Below are 8,271 nucleotides of genomic sequence, written 5' to 3'. Positions count from 1 at the left end.
CAGTAACTTTCTTATGGATTCTTTGGGATTTTCTGTATACAGGATCATGTCATCTTTGAATAGAGAGAGTTTACTTCTTCCTTTCCAATTTGGATCCCTTTTTTCTTGTCTAAGTGCCCTGGCTAGAACTTCCAGTACCATGTTGAATAACTGTGGTGAGAGTGGGTATCCTTTTCTTATTCCTGATCTTATGTGGAAAGCTTTCAGTCTTTCACCATTTGGAATGATGTTAGCTGTGGGTTTTTTATAAATCCCCTTCATTATTTTGAGGAAGTTTCCTTCTATTCCTACCTTTTAAAGTATTTTTATCATGAAAGGATATTAAATTTTGTCAAATGCCTTTTCTTGTCAATTGTGATGATCATGTGGTTTTATTCCTTTGTTCTATTAATATGGTATTACATTGATTTTCTTACGTTGAAGCACCCTTGCATTCCTGGATAAATCCAATTTGATCATGGTGTGTAATCTTAATATGCTGTTGGGTTCGGTTTGCTAGTGTTCATTTTGAGACCCCCATTAGTTTTTGGTAGTTTTGTGGGTTGCTGGAATAACAAGTTCTTAGTCTCATGTACATTTCATCACCTCACTGTGGAATCAAGCGTTTTGGAAAGTAGCCCTTGTTCTCTTTAGTGGAAACAATATTTAGAAACCACAGTTTGGGTTATTGCTTTTTGGTGTTTACAGTGGTTAGAGCTAGGAAATACAAGTACACACATACCTATCTCTGAGGTCATATATACACACATAAGTATTTGTAGTAATATGATAAGCATATATTTATTTTAAAGTGAAAAACTTATGCTTCTAAATCAAATGCAAGAGTACTAGCTCTTCTTTGATTTTATATTGGAAAGTCTCATACTACTCATTTGATTTATCCTATGATATAACTATGATAGTTAAAAAACAATGATACCACAGTATTTCTATTTACAAAAAGACTATAGAATGTTATTTGATATTTCTTTGCAGTTCTCTTCCTCCCCACACCTGCTCCTTCTCCTCCACCCCCCCCCCCCCACCGCCCCACCACTGCCTTAGGCTGTATCCCTCTGGAGAAATGTGTGGTCAACATTCAGCATTTTTTTTTGGCCGCATCACACTGCTTGCAATCGCACAGCTTGCAGGATCTCAGTTCCCTGACCAGGGATTGAACCTGGGCCACGGCACTAAAAGTGCCGCATCCTAGGCACTAGACCACCAGGGAACTCCCCAAATTCAGCATTTTAAAGTAACTTGAAGGAATTATTTTCTCTGTGTGGTTATGCCACCAACCTGATGTGCAGTTTAGTTCATTTTCTACTCGGTGACTGCCTTTTGCTTATTTTTGTTTAATTTTGTTTTTAAATTACATAATAGGATTACATGGTTTCAGTGGCAACATTGTAAAACAAGACATATCCAAAGAGATCAGCCCATGTTCCCTTCCTGTTTGTATTATTTTTACTTTCTCATCTAAGTTGTTGCATTTGTTGGCATAAAGTTGTTCATAGTATTTCTTCATAATTCTTTCAATTTCTGAAGAGTCAGAGGTAATCTTTCATTCCTGATTTTTGTGGTCTGTATTTTCTCTCCTTTTTCTTGCTAAGGGTTTGTATACTTAAGGGTTTTTCAATTTTGTTGATATTTTTAAAGAACTTTTGGTTCTTTAAATTTATCTTAGAAAATTTATTTTTCTGTTTTATAGTTCTTTAATTTCCACTCTCATCTTTATTATTTCCTTCTTTATGATTGTCTTCAATGTGTTTTCCTTTTTCCCCCCTACATTTTGAAGGGAAGTGCTTAGATTATTGATTTGAGGTCGTCGTCTTTACTAATATAGGCATTTAACACTATAAAGTTTCCTTTAAGTCTTGCATTAGCTGTGTCCCATGCATTTTGACCTGATGTGTTTTTATTTCTGCTGATATCAAAATCCTTGCTAATTACCACTGTAATTTTTTTCTTTGACCTATTGTTATTTAGAAATGTGTTGTTTAATTTCCAAATATTTGTGGATTTTTCTAAATTTTCTTTTATTGTTTATATCTAATTTAACTCCATTATGGTTGGTGAATATACTTTGTATAATTTCAATCCTTTTAAATTTATTAATGCTTTTTTTTAAATTGGCCTAGCATGTGGCTTATTTTGGAGAATGTACTATGTGTACTTGAGAAGAATGTCTCTTTTTTTGTTGTTGAGTGGAGTGTGCTATAGATGTTTGTTAAAGTAAGTTGGTTGGTAGTGTTTTTCAAGTCTTCCATTTCCTTGTTGATCTTTCTGCTTGTTTCTATCCATTGTTGAAAGTGGAGTATTGACATGTTCCACTATTATTGTTGAATTGTCTATTTCTCTCTTTAGTTTTGTCAGTTTTAGTTTCGTGTATTTTGGGGCTCTGTTATTAGGTTCATAAACATTTATAATTATTATCTTTCCTTCTGAATTGACCCTTTTGTCACAAAATTTCCCTTTTTTTTCTAGTAACATTTTTGTCTTGAAGTCTTTTTTGTCTGATATTAGTATAGCTCTACTTTGCTTACTGTTAGCGTGATTCATCATTATCCTTTTGTTTTCGACTTGTGTCTTTCAATCTAATTTGAGTCTCTTGATAGCATATAGTTGAGTCATTTAAAAAAAATCCATACAGTTAATCTGGTCTTTGATTTTAGTGTTTAATCCATTTACATTTATTATAATTACTGATAAGGTAAGATAAATGTCTACCATTTGTTTTCTACATGTCATCTTTTTGGTTCATCCATTGCTCTCTCATGCCTTTTGTGTTAGGTAGGTTTTTTTTTCTCCCATATATATGTTATTTTCTTAGCTGTTATCTTGGGGATTACAATTAACATCTTAATTTAAAACAGTCTGGTTCATATTAATCCTCACATAATTTCAGTAGTACAGAATCTTGCTCTAATATAGCTCTAACCCTTTCCCCCACCCTTAATGCTATTTTTATTTTACAAATTACATCTTTATACATTATAAGCCCGTTAAAGTCTTTATAATTGGTGTTTTATACAGTTGCCTTTCAAATCAAATAGATGAAAGTTGTTACACCTTCTATCCCCCAAAATATAATTATTGTCTTTTATATTTACCTTTGTAGTTTCCTTTACTGGTGTTCTTTACTTGGGTTTGAGTTTTCATTTAGTTTCATCAATGAAACTGCCATTCCTCCCCCCCCCCCCCGCCATATGGGTGAATTTTAATAGCAAGTGAAACAATAAGTCCATGAATATTACATATATCATGTACCCATTTTATAAACTTAGAAACAACTAAAAGAACATAAATGCACATAATACACACACACACACACACACACACACACACACATATATAAAATATTTTCATCACCCAGAAATACATGAGTAGTTCCAGATAGTGGTCTCCTAAGGTGGAGGCAGGCCTAGGAATGGGATGGGGGTACATAGGAATATGTATGTTATAAATAAGGGCCAGTTTTATTTTGGAATAATGGGTTCATGGGGTTTTATTACATTATTAAAAACATACACACAAACAAAAAATTTTATGGTTGTGGTTACTTTCACACTAACACATGAGATGGGGAATCTATCAATATTATGTAATGGAGTTTTATGAAAGAGTTTGACCTCAGCTTTCAAAGCCATTTTTATGACCAGAGAAATTACTTAGGGAGGATATCTCTGCCCAGTCCCACATGGGGCTGCCTCAGCTTGCCCAGACTCCATTATCAGGACAAGATGGGGTAATGATGAAAGAAGTGATGGCCGTACTGCTGCTTTGAGACAAATGGTTGTCTCACACTGGCCCTCCCTAGGTCCCTGCCACCATCTGCAGTCTCACAGCTCTCATCTCCATAATGTGCTCTGAGGGGTTTAATAAAGATACAGGCGCTGTCAGCAAGAGTCCAATAAATATACAGGAAATGCTGCCCTCATTAAATCCATATTTAAAGCATGATGTTCTCCAGTTGCTCAAGCATTCAAGAGATTTTTTAGATAATCAAGTGGAGATTTTGGGAGAATACCCAAAACTACCATCCAGATGACTTGAGCATAATATCGTGCAGACAGGATCAGAAGGGAAAGGAAACTAAGAAAATGAAAATCTAAGCAGTTGTAGTTTTTCTCTTTTAAAGAATGAGTTTTTAAAATAGAAGTGTCAGCACAGAGTGTTGATAATGGGAGTACCGCCGCTGGGTAGTTTATATGACTGGAAAACGTTTTTGAGAGGCAGTGTTGGTAGAGTCAGGTGGTACTCCCAGACCTTTTCATGTGGGATGCAGAGAAAATGGCAGTTTTATGGTTTGTTGGGAAAAACAGCAAGGCTGCTTATGGCCACAGTAGCTTGAACCAGCCACAGTTCACTGGTTGTGAAGACCCAACTTTGATTTCTGGATTTACTTCTTATACTTTGGACAGTTACATTACTCCTCTGAGCCGTAGTTTACCTATCTGAACTATGGGAATAGTTCTGCCAATTTGTAATGATTTTGTGTCTACTAGTTTTAGAATATAACAGTTACTCCTTAGTTTCTCAAATACTTAAAATGTAAAATAACATTTGAATATTGACCAAAGTCAGAGCAAATGGCATTTGTACAAACGCGTAGCCATTCAATTTTTATTTAACTATCTGGATTTGAAAACCAGTACACGGTATTTGCTAGGAATTGATACTGATGCTCTCATATATTTGTGTGGCTGTGTTTACCACTTTTGTCAATTAGGAGGTATGAACACCTGCTGTACTTGTACCTGGTACCAGCTATTGTGGGAGATATAAAGAAGCAGAAAACTGGGTCCTACCCTCATGGACCTCAGTCTGGCGCATGATCTATTGCTTTTAGGTGAATCATAAATGACAAAGTTGTGTCATTTACAGAAAATAATATCAGGAAATAAATGTAAAAAGACCTTGAGGAAGGGAAAGCTCCATGTGGCTTAGTGTCTGCACGCAGTAGGATATGCAGGGGATATGTGTAAGGTCTAGCTGAGATTCTTAGGGAAGGATTTAATGAGGACTGAAGAACTGAATGGTCAGACATAAAGGATGGTGAAGTCTGCCTATTCAGAGAGTTTTTATTGTGTCTTCCCAAGAAATTTACTTGGAAGCACAATATTCATTTCTGAAGAGACAAAGACTAAGTTTTAGAAAAGAAATTTCTCCTAGATACTATTATAAAATTTGAGTATTTCTATTATGATTTTATTACTTCCCATCTGTGGTAGATGTTTTATTGAAATTATTTGGATGTTATCAAGCTGTGACAATGATGCTTTAAAGGTCATACATGAAACACAATTAAATTTTCCAAGTGAAATAAGAATATGCATTGTGAAAGGCAAATAATTTGAAGCAGTTTTTTTTTTATGGGCCATTTTATGATGACATTTTGAGGTGTTTAAATAGATCACTATGTTGTTTTCTTCTTGATTGCAATTTTCCCTTCACTATTTGTGTAGCTTAAAAATAGAAACCAATGTGTTTAAGTTTTGACATTGAGTCTTATAGTTAATATAAACTATTCTAAATTCAATACTAGATTCTATTATAACTCTGGAAACTTACTAAAATTGTTTTGTTCTTATGTAAATGTGATGGCTTCTGATTGATAGAGATAATTATGTACACTTTGGTTTATTATAAATTAGGTAAACCAACATTTCTGTATCTCTGTCATTAGCTTACTCATTAGGAGATCCCTAAGATTCCCTCTAAAATTTTGTGATTTTATTTTACTTTACTTTTTTCCCCATAATAGTAATGAATGATTGTTTCTTTCAAATGTTTGGAAATTAATACTGGAAAATCTTTAGTTATTATTGCCTACTGTAGGTTATTTTAATATTATGACTATTTGACAGTGTTTTCTGTTTGATTTGTGGTGCTGACTCATAAATGCCACTGGAAAAAAGGTATTTCGGTTCTAATATAAAGAGCAATTATTTAGGTAGCAGCAAAATGACTTCGGTAAACAAAAATTTCTTTGTACTTATGAGCAAAATGACAGATGACACCTATCTGAGTAAAGTGTGAAAAGAGCACAGGTATATTAAAAAAGGGAGACTCAATATTATATGTTTTTTGATGTAAAATAGCCCAGTGGTTATTATCTGTTAAAATAGTCTGATACTGTTGTGTGTTTCCATATGGAATGCTCACTAGTGTGCTCTTGCTGAGAGAGCACGAGTACTACACATCTGTGTGGGTATTGGAGTTGTATATTTCAAGTTGAATTAAGGCGATGTGTGTGTGTGTGTGTGTGTGTGTGTATCTATATCTACCTGTTTATCTCAGGTAATAGAGAATTGATAGCATTACTATTAACAGAGTCTGTTGACTTTTGTTTATCTAAACAACTGATTAGGCTGCTCTTAGGCTTGGCATTATTTTAGGGATACAGTAATATTCAGTGGAAAAGGAGCTTGAAATCATTAAAATTATTAAATACTTCTGAACTGGTTTTGAAAGCTTCTCTGGGCTGAAAGCCAGTTGATTCTTGTCAGTGTTTTTACATGACTGAGTTCAGTTACTTCAGAGCTAGAACAATTGCAGCCTTGGTAAATGGTTTAATTCTGCCTGGTGGTACAATATAGGATCCTTTTAAGTGCTGCTGTAAATGGTGTTTAAATAATGTGTTTTGACTGGACAAGAATGGAAGAGCTATTTTGGAGTATTTTCAAAGGTAGAAATTCAAAATAAAGTAACTTGTTAATTTAGTGTTCCGTAATGTATATAATAAGATTGAGGTTTCAGTGTTTATCTTAAGTAAATGAAAATATTCAGATGAGCCTTTTATATAAGAGGAATTGCCTATATGTGAAACTTTCTGAGCAAAAACAGTTGGATTTAAAAAATTGAACCAGTTGATAAAAGGCTTGGGTTCTGATCATGGCCTACCTATAAGCAACCTTTATGACTTTGGGAAGTTTTAATATCCTCATTGTTAAAGGGGATCTGTTCCAACTCTCTCATTTGTAAAACTTTCCTTAGTCCTGGAATTTCTTTTTGAAAGAAATAAGTGTGGTATTAGTGGCTGTATGAGTATTCTGCTATCATGGGAGCTTGAAGTTTGAGGGAGAGGGTAGAGTAAGTAGGAGTAAAACTTGGACATGCCACATCCAGAGGACCCAGAGCCTTATTGCTAAACAAGGCTGTACAGATTTTACACCATAAGTGCACAAATTAGAAACAAGTAGCCAGTGGGCTGACCACTGGTTTTAATGCTTATCTTGAACATTGTGTATCAAAACACCCTTACAGGTGTATACCCTCTCCATTCCCCACGATTTCTACCTTTTCTTAGGCTCATACTAGACTGTTGTACCTGCCTTTTGCCTTTGAAATTTTTTGAGTTTATCCCATGTTGGGGTAATATGTAGACATAGAAGTGTTTTGAGAGGAGAGTGACATCATCAGATATGCTTATAAGAAAGCTTACTTTAGCGAAACAGTGCAGGGTTGATAGAGCAGACTCAAGGGTAGTGGCTGTGTAGCTAACCCTGTAAGAAAGTTAATAGCAGTATTTTTTATTTTGTTTCATTACTGTTTTCCTCAGAATAGTTTTGAATGTTAAAATTTTTAAACAAAATATAGAACAACTTAATCCAAAATTTTTTTGCTCTCATTTAAAAGCTGATGAATTGAAATACGAACTCAGTCAGTTACCATCTCAGTGTGCTTATCTTGGCATAGAACTCGGATGTGTGTATTACACTGGACTCTTGGCTTAAATCTCTATTAAAGATATATGTATAGGGCTTCCCTGGTGGCGCAGTGGTTGAGAGTCCACCTGCCGATGCAGGGGACACGGGTTCGTGCCCCGGTCCGGGAAGATCCCACATGCCGCGGAGCGGCTAGGCCCATAAGCCATGGCCGCTAAGCCAGCATGTCCGGAGCCTGTGCCCCGCAACGAGAGAGGCCACGACAGTGAGAGGCCCACATAATGCAAAAAAAAAAAAAAAAAAAAAAAGATATATGTATAGATATATCTATATAGATATATCTGTGGGAAAGTTTTTCAGATAGCCCAGACAATATAAATAACCCTAGATTTGTACTTAAGTAGCAAACGTGTTTCTCTCTCTCTGTACTGCTTGTGTCTGAGGAGAACTTGGTAGGTTATTTTTTCCTCTCCTACTGCACTGCCTTGGTGTGTTATTGTCAAGTCAAGATCAGATACTCCGGAGGCAGACAGACCTTGTTCAGATCTCACCTCTCTCTCTTCCTTGGACCAGTTCATTAATGTACCTAAGTTTTGGTTTCGTACTTGATTTGGCTTCTTAC

The 8,271-nt window shown here is 35.3% G+C and overlaps 1 non-coding gene across 1 annotated transcript; it reads right to left on the bottom strand.

Moving 5' to 3' along the window:
- Window positions 1-1,138: 1,138 nt before the first annotated feature.
- TRNAK-UUU (transfer RNA lysine (anticodon UUU)) lies at window positions 1,139-1,210 on the bottom strand. Its single transcript has one exon. It is a non-coding gene; the product is annotated as a tRNA-Lys (tRNA).
- Window positions 1,211-8,271: the final 7,061 nt, after the last annotated feature.

The sequence above is a fragment of the Delphinus delphis genome, chromosome 15, assembly GCF_949987515.2.
Source record: "Delphinus delphis chromosome 15, mDelDel1.2, whole genome shotgun sequence".
Lineage (NCBI taxonomy): Eukaryota > Metazoa > Chordata > Mammalia > Artiodactyla > Delphinidae > Delphinus > Delphinus delphis.
Note: the sequence above shows the minus strand (reverse complement) of the source record. Positions and strands in the feature narration are given on the sequence as shown.